Genomic DNA, 14606 nt, shown 5'->3' on the forward strand with positions numbered 1-14606 from the left:
GACAAATATTAATTGAGCAACATGGCTTGAGTCTATTTCTGGGTTCTCTGTTCTGTGCCATTGGTCTATATGTCTGTTCTTGTGCCATGCCAGGATGTTTTGACAACAGTGGCTTTGTAGTATAGCTTGATATCAGGTATTGTGATCCCTCCAACTTTGTTCTTCTTTTCCAGGATTTCTACAGCTATTCAGGATCTTTTTTTATTTCATATGAATTTTTGGAGTTTTTTCTAGGTCTGTGAAATATGCCATTGGTATTTTAATGGAGATTGTATTGACTCTATAGATCGCTTTGGGTAGTATCAACATTTTAATGATGTTGATTCTACCAATGCATGAACATGGTATATTCTTCTATTTGTTTATGTCTTCCTCTATCTCTTTTTCCAATGTCCTGTAATCTTCTGAGTACAGGTCTTTTACCTCCTTAGTTAAGTTTATACCTAGGTATCTTAATTTTTTGTTGCAATAGCAAATGGGCTTATTTTTTTACTTTTCTTTCTGTGAGTTCATTATTGGTGTATAAAAAAAAGCCATAGATTTCTGGGTGTTCATTTTATATCCTGCTACATTGCCAACTCATTTTATTAAGTCTAGTAGTTTTTGATGGAGTCTTTAGGGTTTTCTAAGTACAATATAATGTCCTCTGTGAATAATGACTGCTTTACTTCTGCTTTTCCAATTTGATGCCTTTTATTTCTTATTCTTGTCTAATCATTATGCTAGCACTTCCAGTACTATGTTGAATAGGAGTGGTGAAAGTGGATATTACTGTCTTGTTCCTGTTCATAGGGGAAATGGTTTTAATTTTTGCCCATTGAGTATGATGTTGGCTCTATGTTTGTCATATAAGGCTTTTATTCTGTTGAGTTATGATCCCTCTATTCCTTCTTTGCTGAGAGTTTGTTATCAAGAAATGGTGTTGGGTTTTGTCAAATGCTTTTTCTGCATCAATTGCTATGATTCTGTGTTTTTTATCTTTCAATTTGTTTATGTGATGTATCACATCTATTGATTTGCAGATATTGTACCATCCTTGCTCTCCAGAATAAATCCTACTTGATCATGGTCTATGATCTTTCTAATGTAATGCTGGATTGTATTTGCTAGAATTTTGTTGAGGATTTTAACTTCTATGTTCATCAATAATATTCGCCTGTAATTCTCTTTCTTTGTAGTGTCTTTATCTGGTTTTGGGAATAGGGTAATGCTGGGTCTCATAGATAGAGCTTGGAAGTGGTCCTTCCTCTTGAATTATTTGGAATAGTCTGAGGAGGATTGGTTTTAGTTCTACTTTGATTATTTGGTAAAACTCTCCTGTGAAACTGTCTGGACCAGGGCTCTTGTGTGCTGGAAGTTTTTTGATGACTGCTTCAATTTCCTCCATAGTTATTGGCACATTCAGATTTTTTTATTTTTCCTGATTGAGTTTTGGAAGGTTGTGTTTTTCTAGGAATATCTCCATTTCTTCTAGGTTGACAAGTATAGTGGAATAGAGTTGTTCATGGTATTTTTTAACAATCCTTTGTATGTCTGTGGGGTCAGTTGTTACTTCATCTCTTTCATTTCTGATTCTGCTTATTTGGGTTTTCTCTCTGCTTCTTGGTGAGCCTGGCTTGAGGTTCATCAATCTTGTTTATTATTTCAAATAATTAGCTCTTGGTTTCATTGATTTTTATATATAGTTTTTTGTTGTTGTTTTTTTGTTTTTGGTGTTTTGTTTTGTTTTGTTTTGTTTTGTTTGGTCTTTATGTCATTTATTTCCCCTCTGATCTTTATTATTTCCTTCCTTCTGCTCACTCTGGGATTTTCTTGTTGCTCTCTCTCTTTCTCTAATTCTTTAAGTTCTAGGATTAGATAATTTATTACAATTTTTTTCTTTTGGGGGGGGTGGCCTCCTATGCTATGAAATTTCCTCTCTGGACTGCTTTCACTGTGTCTCAAAGATTTTTGGATTGTTGTGTTTTCATTGTCATTTGTTTCCAGGATGTGTTTTATTTCTTCTTTGATCTCTTTGGTAACCCGCTCATTGTTTAATAGTGTGCTATTAGGCTCCAAGTGTTTGAATTTTTGTGATTGTTTTTACTGTAGTTGATTTCTAATATTATGCTGTTGTGATCTGAGAAGATGCTTGATATGATTTTAATCTTCTTGAATTTGAAGAGACTTTGCCTGTGTCCCAATATGTAGTCTATTTTTGAAAATGTTCCATGTCCACTTGAGAAGAATGTATATTCCGTAGTTTTGGGATGAAATGTTCTGAATATGTCAATAAGTCCATCCGATCTACTAAGTCGTTTAGGATTTCTGTTTCTTTGTTGATTTTTTTATCTAGTGGATTTATTCAGTGATGTTAATGGAGTATTAAAGTACACTAATATGATTGTATTGATGTCAATCTCTTCCTTGATATCCTCCAGAAGATTTTAAATATTTGGGTGCTTCTGTATTAGGTGCATATATGTTTACCAGAGTAATATCTTCTTGTTGTATCAATCCTTTTATTATGATGAAGTGGTCCTCTTTGTCTCTTGTTATGGCCTTCACTTTGAGGTCTATTTTGTCAGATATAAGTATTGCTACCCAGCTTTTTTAATTTCTATTTGCTTGAAAAATATTTTTCCATCTCTACGTTTTCAGTCTCTGTGAGTCCCTTGTTCTGAGGTGGGTCTCTTGTATACAGAATATATGTGGCTCATGTTTTCTTATCCATTCAGCCACTGGATATCTTTTGATTGGAGCATTTAATTCATTATGTGTAAGGTTATTATTGATAGGTACTTGTTTTTTGCCATTTTTATTCTTTGTGCCTATGTTCCTTCTTGCCTTTCTATTTCTTCTTTTTACAACATTCCCTATAGCATTTCTTTCTTTGCTGGTTTGATGGTAATAAACTCCCTTAGCCTTTTTTTGTCTGCAAAACTCCTGATTTCCCCATCAATTATTCTATATAATAAAGAGGTAATATGCAAATTGACCATCATTCCAACACACAAGATGGTCGCCCCCATGTGTCAAAGATGGCTGCCTCCATGTGGTCAAAGATGGCCACCCCCATGTGGCCACAAGATGGCCTGCAGGGGAGGGCAGTTGGGGGCAACCAGACCTACTGGGGAGGGAGGGCAGTTGGGGGCAACCAGGCCTGCAGGAGAGGGCAGTTAGGGGTGACCGGGCAGGCAGGGGAGGGAAGTTAGGGGTGACCAGGCTGGCATGGGAGGGCAGTTGGGGATGACTGGGCCTACAGGGGAGGGAAGTTGGGGGGGGGGGACCAGCCCTACAGGGGAAGTCAGTTGGGGGGACCAGACCTGCAGAGGGGGGCAGTTGGGGGGACCAGGCCTGCAGGGGAGGGCAGTTGGGGGTGACCAGGTTGGCAGGGGAGAAAAGTTAGGGGTGACCAGGCCTGCAGGGGAGGGCAGTTGGGGATGACCAGGCCTGCAGGGGAAAGCAGTTGGGAGGTACCAGGCCTGCAGGGGAGGGCAGTTAGGGGGGACCAGCCTGCAGGGGAGGGCAGTTGGGCGCGACCGGGCCTGCAGGAGAGGGCAGTTGGGGGCAATCGGGCTGGCAGGGGAGTGGTTAGGGGGTGATCAGGCTGGCAGGTGGAAGTGGCTAGGGGCAATCAGGCAGGGAGGTAGGCGAGCAGTTGGGAGCCAGCAGTCCTGGATTGAGAGGGATGTCCCAGATTGGAGAGGGTGCAGGCTGGGCTGAGGGGCACCCCCCCCCATGCATGAATTTTGTGCACCAGGCCTCTAGTAAATGATATCCTTCCTGAATACTATAGTCTTGGATTCAGTCCCTTGCTTTGCATCACTTTGTATACTTCATTTTATTCCCATCTGGCCTGATGTTTTCCTGTTGAGAAATCATTTGATAATCTAATGGGAGATCCCTTGTAGGTAACTCTCTGTCTCTCTCTTGCAGCTTTGAAGATTCTCTCTTTGTGGTTAATGTTTGCCATTGTAATTATGACACGTGTTGGTGTGGGTCTTTTTTGTTCATCTTGTTTGGGACTCTCTGTGCCTGTGTGACTTTTTTCTTGCCCAAATATGGGACATTTTCTGTCATTATTTCTTTAAATAGGTTTTCTAATCCTTGCTCTCTTCTTGTCCTTTTGGCACCCCTATTATATGGATGTTACTTTGTTTCATGTTGTCCCAAAGCTTTCTTAGGCTCTCTGTGTGCATTCTAATTTTTTTCTCCAATTGCTGTTCAAATTGGGTTTTGTTTCTCTGCCCTGTCTTCTAACTCGCTAATTACATCTTTTGCTTCTTCTAGTCTACTGTTTAAACCTTCCAATGTGTTTTTATTATAGCTATATAATTCTTCATTTCCTCTTGGTTCTTACATAAGTTGTTGATTTGCTCATCCATCCAGTTTAGGAACACTATGACCCTTACTGTGAATTCTTTTTCTGACATATTGCATGCCTCCGTGACATCTAGGTCCTTTTCTGGCAATTCCTTCTTTCCTTTTGGGGTTGTTTCTTTGTCTCCCCATTTTTGCTCTCACCAAAGGGTGCGGGTGCCGAATCTCACCAAGACTGTGGATGAAGTGAGGGCTTGGTGGGAGGGTCACACACTCTGAGCCTCACCAAAGGGTCCAGTTGCTGAGTTGTGTGGGACCTGTGACTGAAGCAAAGGGTTGGCAGGAGGGAAGCATGCTCTGGGTCTCACAGGAGCCTGCAGCCTGAGTGGCTGAAGTCCTGGAGTCTGTGAGTCTGCAGATGAGGTAGCAGGTCTTTGGCCAGAATGGCTGTAGGGTCCAGGATGGTGTCTGAGGCCATTATGGGTGGTGGTGAGACTGGGATCCTAGTCACAGAAGTTCTCCTCTTCAAGATGGCATGCTTTCTGTGCCAGAGCCAGCCACCGTGGTAGTGCTTGCTGCAGTACCTGGGCCTCCCCTTCTAGGAGAGCCCAGTCTGCCAGCTCCTGAGACTCCTGCAAGATATAACTGTCACACACACACACACACACACACACACACATCACACATATCCACACACTCCTCTTTTGCTCCCTCCCTCCTACACACTCTCTCCCTCACTGCTGTCCTGCCAGCCACCATCTTGATTCCCCCCCCCCACCCAGGGGTTTATTTTTTATCTAAGATCCTAGGTTAGAAGGCATAATGTGAAAGAAAATGTACAAATAAAGGTCTTGGAGGGTTTTAGGGATGGAAACAACTTTTTAGAGATGGAGGTTACAGAAGACTTTATAAGAGAATTAAGACAAGGAAGAAAAAGATGTGGGCTGATTGTATATTCTGAAGTTATAAGTCAGTGCTTGATATAACTTGGAATTTAATAAACTGACAGAATAACCAGCATAATACCTTCTAGGAAGATATTTCAAGCCAAGTTTAAGCACACATAATACTACACACCTCATAAAACTGCTTTAGGTATTAGGCATTAGTTAATAGAACATGTTTCCTGATATCAACCAGCTTAAAAATAGCACTCTTTTTGGTGCATAACCTGAAAATTATTGAAAGTATAAAAAAATCCCACAAAAATCCTTCACATAACATGTGTACATCATCATTACATTGACTAAGAAAATCTGCAAAGCACCTATCTTGGGTGCCACATCTTTCATTAAGATTAATATTTTTAGACATTTCAAAGGATCATAAAATCCAATCTGTGTTTTAAATTGATTGAACTCAGCTGAAATAGATGCCTTCCAAGTGAGGTATGTGTAGAACTTTCTTTATATACTTAGAGACTCATTAGCTTACTAAATAGAACACAATGACCAATAAAAATAAAGGCTTTGTGCAAGTTTTTCTAAGGATTTACATCTTCATATTTAAAAGGTTTTCTAGTTACAATGTCATAGATATATAAACCTCCCTCAAGGCTAGGGGATGCAGATCTGTTGAAGAAAAGTGACCACTATAATGCATAGTGACCTCAAGCACTGGTAGGAGTAGAGAGGATACAGGTTGAGGACAAACTGTTCAAGAGATGACTAAACCACCTATATAAATTACTAAATTAGAGGTACAGTGCTGCAGTCCAGAACAGAAGACTGAGCAAAAGGTTGAGAATCTAAAAGATCAGAAATAGAAGAGAAGGCACAGTCAATTTGAGTAATACAATGTAAGTCTGTGAACTGGGCCAATGAGTCAGAAGATAATTCTACTGGACATCTATCACTTCTTCTTGGATTTGTCTGATTTAAAGACATGCAATAGGGTGGGGGGAGGGGGGCAATGGGGGGCGATAAAGACACATATGTAATACCTTAATCAATAAAGAAAAAAATAAAATAAAAAATAAAGACATGCAATAAAGACCATAGAAATCACTGGTGTTAAGAAAAGCTGGGCAACTGACCTTGTGATAGCCAGCTTGTCTATGGTCAGACTAACACCAGACCAGAACGTTTTAATTAATTTAAAATTTTCCATTATCTGACTCTGTAGTCCCCACACTTATCTTTTAAGTTACTTTAACTTAATTATCTATGCAGTTATAACTTTTTGGGGGGAATCTAACTCTCTACCTGGCCTTTGTTTGGTAACCCATTCATTTTTCTTTAACCAGCTCAAACAGTAATTCTTTTTAACTGGCTTAGATAACGAGTAATCCTGGGTATTCCCATAAAATTTTATGTCAGTATGTCTCAAATTTCTGGTTCCATCAGAATCACTTTAAAAACATTAAATATGGAGTTCTCAGGCTCCCACCCATACTGAACAAAGCAGAATATCTGGATGCAGAACCACGAATTACATTTGTAGCAATTGCCCAGGTGATTCTTATGTACATAAATGATTCTTATGTAATTATCTCTGTGTATATCTGCCTCTATTTCAATTGAACATGCCTTTAGGGAAGAGTCAATGCTTTGGTCATCTTTGAATCCCTGGAATCTAGTTCAAAGTCTGGAACATGAGAGCAGGGTAACAATTAAAAAAGGATAGAGAAGCTGTATAGCCTCAGAGGCCAACCCAAAAACACTGCCACCCAGAGGCTGAGCCACAAACTGACTCTTAGGTGAATACAAATTAAGGCAGACTGGATCACAAATACGGCCTGCTTTAAATCAGGACTGTGATTTACAACACGGAGGAACAGTGTAACGCAGGGAAATTCAACACTCTCCTAAATACCTGGCAGGACTAAGGCGAACCAGGCTGAAGAGTAGAAGAACTGAAAGACCATCACTACTGCAAATTTTTTTTTCTTTTTTCGCCTTTTTACTAAGAAACCAATTTTTTTTTCTTTTTCTTCTTTTTCCATCACCTGATTTTACCCTTTCAATTACTACATTTTTGTTTTTAACCAGTATTATTACTGCTACCATTTTACCATTTTTAAAGTGCCATTTTATTTTCTCTTTATTTTCTTTTGGGATTAGTGTTCTCCATTCTATTTTCATCGTTCCTTTAGCATTAATTTTCCCTATCTCAATTTCACCTCTTTGCTAAAACCCTCTTCCTCACTTTTCCCCTTTTGGTGTCCTGTTTCTCTTACCCTATTCCTGCTTTAGATTTTCCCAATTCCGTCTTTTTACCCCCTGTCTAATTCCACCCTACTTATATATCCTATTTCCAATCCACTGCTCTAAATCCTTATACACCTATTCTTTATCCTTCTTCACTTTCCAAACATTTTTTCTCTTATCTTTCTATTGTTTTCTTGATTGTTGAATATATTGGGGTTTTTTTAAAAAATTTGTTTGTTTGTTTTGTTTTGTGTTTTTTCTTTTTCTTTTTTAGGACTGGTTGTGAGGTTGTTTTTCTTTTTCTTTTCCTTTTTTTTTCTCTGCTGGTTTTTCCCTTCCCTCCGCCCCCCCCCCCCCCCGCCCCCCTGCCCCGGTTATTTTTGTGCTTCTGTTTTCCCTTGCCCCTCTTGATATTATTGGTGGTTTGTAGTTTGCATTCATCTCCAGGGATCTGTTGCTGGAATTTGTTGAGATTAGTGGCAGTTCTATTGGAGTTTGCTCCTCATACAAATAGTCTCTTCCCCGCTTCTACTTCATTCTCTCTTTTCGCTCTTTTTTTCCCCCCTCCTTTTTCCCAATTCTATTTTTGCACTCCTTTTTTGTTTGTTTTTTTCTTATTTTTCTTTTCATTTCTCTCTTTTATCTTCTTCTCTTCTTTCTTCCTTATACCCTAATTCTCTTAATTCGGGTGGTCACCTTTATTTGGGGTTATTAATATCGTGAATATACTTGTGTTCAGTGCCTGGTACGTTGTGCCTTGTTGTGTTGTATTTTGTGCCTTTAAATCAACGCAGCAGATCCAAGCAACAGCAGCCCCCTGATCACCGCAGCCTCCTGATCACCACACCCTCTGTCTGAGGAACAGCAGCTGTACGTGAAGCCTCCCCCCACCAGCCAGAAGAGCCACCACAGCTGTGAACAGCACCCAACAGAGGAGCTGCTGCCAAATGGGAAGCAGCTGCTACCACAACCGTCCGAGCAGAAACCACAACCCAAGGAGCCCCTGCCACCCAGGGAGCAGCCACTGAACGACTCAACATCTACATATGTCAGCGAGATCAAACATGGGTAGGCAAAGAAACCCCCAAAGGAAAGAAAAGGAGGACTCACCAGAAAAGCAGATAAGTGATACAGAGGCATGCAACATGACAGAAAAAGAATTGAGAATAAGGGTCCTAGAGTGCATACACCGGACGGAGGAAAAAGTCAACAACTTATTCAAGAAGCAAGAAGAAACAGATGAAAAAATCAACAGCTTATGCAAGAAGCAAGAAGAAACAGATGAAAAAATCAACTACTTATGTAAGACCCAACAAGAAATGAAGAGCGATATAGCTGCAATAAAAAACACCACTGAAAGCATCAACAGTAGACTAGGAGAAGCGGAGGACCGAATAAGTGAATTAGAAGACAAGGAAGCAAAACACACCCAAACTGTAGTGCAATTGGAGAAAAAAATTAAAAGACAGGAGGAGAGCCTAAGGGAGCTTTGGGACAACATGAAGCGAAACAACATACGAATAATAGGGGTGCCAGAACAACAGAAAGAGGAACAAGGATTAGAAAACCTATTCGAAGAAATAATATCAGAAAACTTCCCTGAGGTGGGGAAGAAAAAAGTCACACAAGCACAGAGAGTCCCAAACAAGGTGAACCCGAAAAGACCCACACAAAGACACATCATAATTACCATGGCAAGTGTTCAGGACAAAGAGAGAATCTTACAGGCTGCAAGAGAGAGAAGGAAAGTTACATACAAGGGATCTCCCATTAGACTACCAAATGATTTCTCAACAGAAACACATCAGGCCAGAAAAGAATGGACGGAAATTTACAAAGTGATGCAAAGCAAAGGACTGAATCCAAGAATATTCTATCCAGCAAGGCTATCATTCAAAATTGAAGGGGAAATAAGAAGCTTCACAGACAAAAAAGGCTAAGGGAGTTTATCACCACCAAGCCAGCAATGCAAGAAATGCTAAAGGGACTGGTGTAAAAAGAAGAAATAAAAAGCTCAGAAAGAAAACAGCCACACACACAAAAAGAAATGGCTACAAACAAGTACCTTTCAATAGTAACAACTTTAAATGTAAACGGACTAAATGCTCCAACCAAAAGACATCGAGTGGCTGAATGGATAAAAAAACATGACCCATACATTTGCTGTCTACAAGAGACCCATCTCATTAGAAGGGACTCACACAGACTGAAAGTGAAGGGATGGAAAAATATCTTCCAGGCAAATGGAAAGGAAAAGAAAGCTGGGGTAGCAATACTTATATCGAACAAAATAGACCTCAAAGTGAAGGCCATAACTAGAGATAAGGAAGGCCACTTCATAATACTAAAGGGATCAATACAACAAGAAGATATAACCCTGGTAAACATTTATGCACCCAATGCAGGAGCATCCAAATACATAAAAAACTCCTGGAAGATAACAAAGGAGAGATTGACAACAATACAATCATAGTAGGGGACTTTAATACACCACTGACATCTCTGGATAAATCCTCTAGACAAACAATCAGCAAAGAAACAGCAACCCTAAATGACTCACTTGATCAGATGGACTTAATTGACATCTTCAGAACACTTCACCCCAAAGCCACGGAATATACATTCTACTCAAGGGCTCATAAGACATATTCAAAAATAGACCACATATTGGGTCACAAACAAAGTCTTCCCAAATTCAAGAAGATTGAAATCATACCAAGCATCTTCTCAGATCACAATGGCATAATATTAGAAATGAACTACAAAAAAAAACAACCCAAAATACTCAAACACTTGGAAGTTGAATAGCATGTTATTAAATATTGATTGGGTTACCAATGAGATCAAAGAAGAAATTAAAAGCATCCTGGAAACTAATGACAATGAAAACACAACAATCCAAAACCTATGGGACGCAATGAAAGCAGTCTTGAGAGGGAAGTTTATAGCTCTACAGGCCTATCTCAAAAAGCAAGAAAAAATGGTACTAAATCATCTAACTCTACAACTCAAAGAATTAGAAAGAGAGCAACAAGAAAACCCCAGAGTGAGCAGAAGGAAGGAGATAATAAAGATTAGAGCAGAAATAAATGACATAGAGACCAAAAAGATAATACAGAAAATCAATGAAACCAAGAGCTGGTTCTTTGAAAGGATAAACAAGATTGACAAACCTCTAGCCAGGCTCACCAAGAAGCAAAGAGAGAGGACCCAAATAAACAAAATCAGAAACGATAGAGGCGAAATCACAACAGACCCCACAGAAATACAAATGATTGTTAAAAAATACTATGGACAGCTCTACTCCAACAAACTAGGCAATCTGGAGGAAATGGACAAATTCCTCGAAAAATACAACATTCCAAAACTCAATCAGGAAGAATCTAAAAATCTCAATAGGCCAATAACTATGGAAGAAACTGAAGCAGTCATCAAAAAGCTTCCAGCAAACAAAAGCCCAGGACCAGACGGCTTCACAGGGGAGTTTTACCAAACATTCAAGGAAGAAGTAAAACCTACCCTCCTCAGACTACTACAAAAAATTCAAGAGGAAGGAACACTTCCAAGCTCATTCTATGAAGCCAGCATCACCCTAATACCAAAACCAGGGAAAGACAACACAATGAAAGAGAATTACAGGCCAATATCCCTCATGAACATAGATGCCAAAATCCTCAACAAAATCTTAGCAAACCGGATCCAGCAGTACATCAGAAAGATCATACACCATGACCAAGTAGGATTTATTCCAGGGATGCAAGGATGGTACAATATACACAAATCAGTAAACGAGATACATCACATAAACAAATTGAAAGAAAAAAACCACATGGTCATATCAATTGATGCAGAAAAAGCATTTGACAAAATCCAACACCCATTTTTGATAAAAACTCTCAGCATGGTGGGAGAAGAAGGACCATACCTCAACATAATAAAAGCCATATATGACAGGCCCACAGCCAACATCATACTCAATGGACAAAAACTAACACCATTTCCCCTAAGAACAGGAACAAGACAAGGATGCCCACTCTCACCACTCCTGTTCAACATAGTCCTGGAAGTATTAGCCATTGCAATTAGACAAGAAGAAGAAATAAAAGGCATCCAAATTGGAAAAGAGGAAGTAAAACTGTCCTTATTTGCAGACAACGTGATATTATACATACAAAACCCTAGAGACTCCGTCAAAAAACTACTAGACTTAATACATGAATTTGGCAAAGTAGCAGGATACAAAATTAATGCCAAGAAATCTGAGGCATTTCTGTACACCAATAGTGAACTTTCAGAAAGAGAGATTATAAAAACAATCCCATTTACCATCGCACCAAAAAAATTAAGCTACCTAGGAATAAGCTTAACTAAAGAGGTAAAAGACCTCTACTCAGAAAACTACAGGATGTTGAAAAAAGAGATAGAGGAAGACATAAACAGATGGAAGAACATACCGTGTTCATGGATTGGTAGAAGCAACATCATTAAAATGTCCATACTACCCAAAGCAATCTATAAATTCAACGCACTTCCCATTAAAATACCAATGGCATACTTCACAGATCTAGAACGAACTCTCCAAAAATTCATCTGGAATAAAAAAAGACCCCGAATAGCTGCAGCAATCCTGAGAAAGAACAAAGTAGGTGGGATCTCAATACCAGATATCAAGCTGTATTACAAAGCCACTGTTCTCAAAACTGCCTGGTACTGGCACAAGAACAGACATATAGATCAATGGAATAGAATAGAGAGTCCAGAAATTAGCCCAACCCAATATGCTCAATTAATATTTGACAAAGGAGGCAAGAACATACAATGGAGCCAAGATAGTCTCTTCAATAAATGGTGTTCGAAAATTGGACAGATATATGCAAGAAAATGAAACTAGACCACCAACTTACACCATACACAAAAATAAACTCAAAATGGATAAAGGACTTAAATGTACGACAGGAAACCATAAAAATTCTAGAAGAATCCAAAGGCAACAAAATCTCAGACATATGCCGAAGCAATTTCTTCACTGATACAGCTCCTAGGGCACTTGAAACTAAAGAGAAAATGAACAAATGGGACTACATCAAAATAAAAAGCTTTTGCACAGCAAAGGAAACCATCAACAAAACAACAAGAAGACCCACTGCGTGGGAAAACATATTTGCCAACGTCATATCTGATAAGGGTCTAATCTCCAAAATTTATAGGGAACTCATACAACTTAACAAAAAGAAGATAAACAATCCAATCAAAAAATGGGCAAAGGATCTAAATAGACACCTTTCAAAAGAGGACATTCAGAAAGCCAAGAGACATATGAAAACATGCTCAAAGTCACTAATCATCTGAGAAATGCAAATCAAAACAACAATGAGGTACCATCTCACACCTGTCAGACTGGCTATCATCAACAAATCAACAAACGACAAGTGCTGGAGAGGATGTGGAGAAAAAGAAACACTTGTGCACTGCTGGTGGGAATGCAGACTGGTGCAGCCACTATGGAAGACAGTATGGAGTTTCCTCAAAAAACTGGAAATGGAACTCCCATTTGACCCTGTGATCCCACTTCTAGGAATATATCCCAAGAAACCAGAAACACCAATCAGAAAGGATATATGCACCCATATGTTCATAGCAGCACAATTCACCATAGCTAAGATCTGGAAACAGCCTAAGTGCCCATCAGTAGATGAATGGATTAGAAAACTGTGGTACATCTACACGATGGAATACTATGCTGCTGTAAAAAAGAAGGAACTCTTACAATTTGCAACAGCATGGATGGAACTGGAGAGCATTATGCTAAGTGAAATAAGCCAGTCAATGAAGGAAAAATACCACATGATCTCACTCATTCATGGATAATAGAGACCATTATAAACTTTTGAACAATAATAGATACAGAGGCAGAGCTGCCTCACACAGATTGTCAAACTGTAGCGGGAAGGCCGGGGAGGGTTGGGGGGCAGGAGGGAGGGGGGTAAGAGATCAACCGAAGGACTTGTATGCATGCATATGAGCATAACCAATGGACATAAGACACTGGGGGGTAGGGGAAGCTGAGGTATTGTCAAGGGCGGGGAAAAAAAGGACACATATGTAATACCCTTTGTAATGCTTTAAGCAATAAAAAATTAAAAAAAAAAAACAAAGTCTGGAACATGGTACACACTATATATCCTATCTAATAATAGAGAAACATGGTAATTAGCCGTACCTCCACTACCCTTCCCATGGGCTAATCAGGGCGATATGCAAATTAACTGCCAACCAAGATGGCAGCCGGCAGCCAGGCAGCTTGAAGCGAACAGGAGGCTTGCTTGCTTCAGTGACGGAGGAAGCCAACGTTCCCCGCCTGCCTTGCCAGCCTCTGAGCTTGCAGTTTAAGAAACATTGTTACAAATATAGAAGTTAAACAAAACCACAGAAACCTGCTTTCAGCCAGCTGGGCTTCAGCCAGCAGGACCACAACATTGTTTCAATTATAGAACAAACGCAGATCCCTGCTTTCAGCCAGCCGGGATCTCAGAGCTGGAGTGAGCAGGACTGCAACAGTGTTTTGATTATAGAACCCAAACAAACCAGATACCTGCTTTCAGCAGCCGAGGCCTCAGAGCTGGAGCTAAGCCTCAGAGCTAAAGCTGGCCCAGAATAAAAAAAAAAAAAAAAAAAAAAAAAAGGACAGGTTGGGACCTTCAGTCACCTGCCAGCCTGAAAACGGTCCTCAGCTCCTCACCCAGACTGGCCAGGAACCCCAGTGGGGACCCCCACCCTGATCCAGGACACCCTTCAGGGCAAACCAGCCGGCCCCCACCCGTGCACCAGGCCTCTATCCTATATAGTAAAAGGGTAATATGCCTCCCAGCACTGGGATCAGCGGAGCCGCGAGGCCTCCCGGCACCAGGATCAGCGTGACAGGGGGCAGCGACCAAACCCCCTGATCGCCCTGCGGCTCTGTGTGTGACAGGAGGCAGGGCCACAACCTCCCTTTCCACCCTGCTCTGTTCGTCAGGGGAAGCGCTCAATCCCTGATCAACCCCCTGGAACAGCCCTGGCTCTTGTGCTTAAAAAGGGGGGAAGCTCCCCCAAACCCCCTGACCCCCCTGAAGTTTTGTGGTGTAAAAGGTGGAGGGGCCCAAACCCCCCCCCCCT

The sequence above is a fragment of the Myotis lucifugus genome, unplaced genomic scaffold (assembly GCF_000147115.1).
Source record: "Myotis lucifugus unplaced genomic scaffold, Myoluc2.0 scaffold_19, whole genome shotgun sequence".
Taxonomy (NCBI): domain Eukaryota; kingdom Metazoa; phylum Chordata; class Mammalia; order Chiroptera; family Vespertilionidae; genus Myotis; species Myotis lucifugus.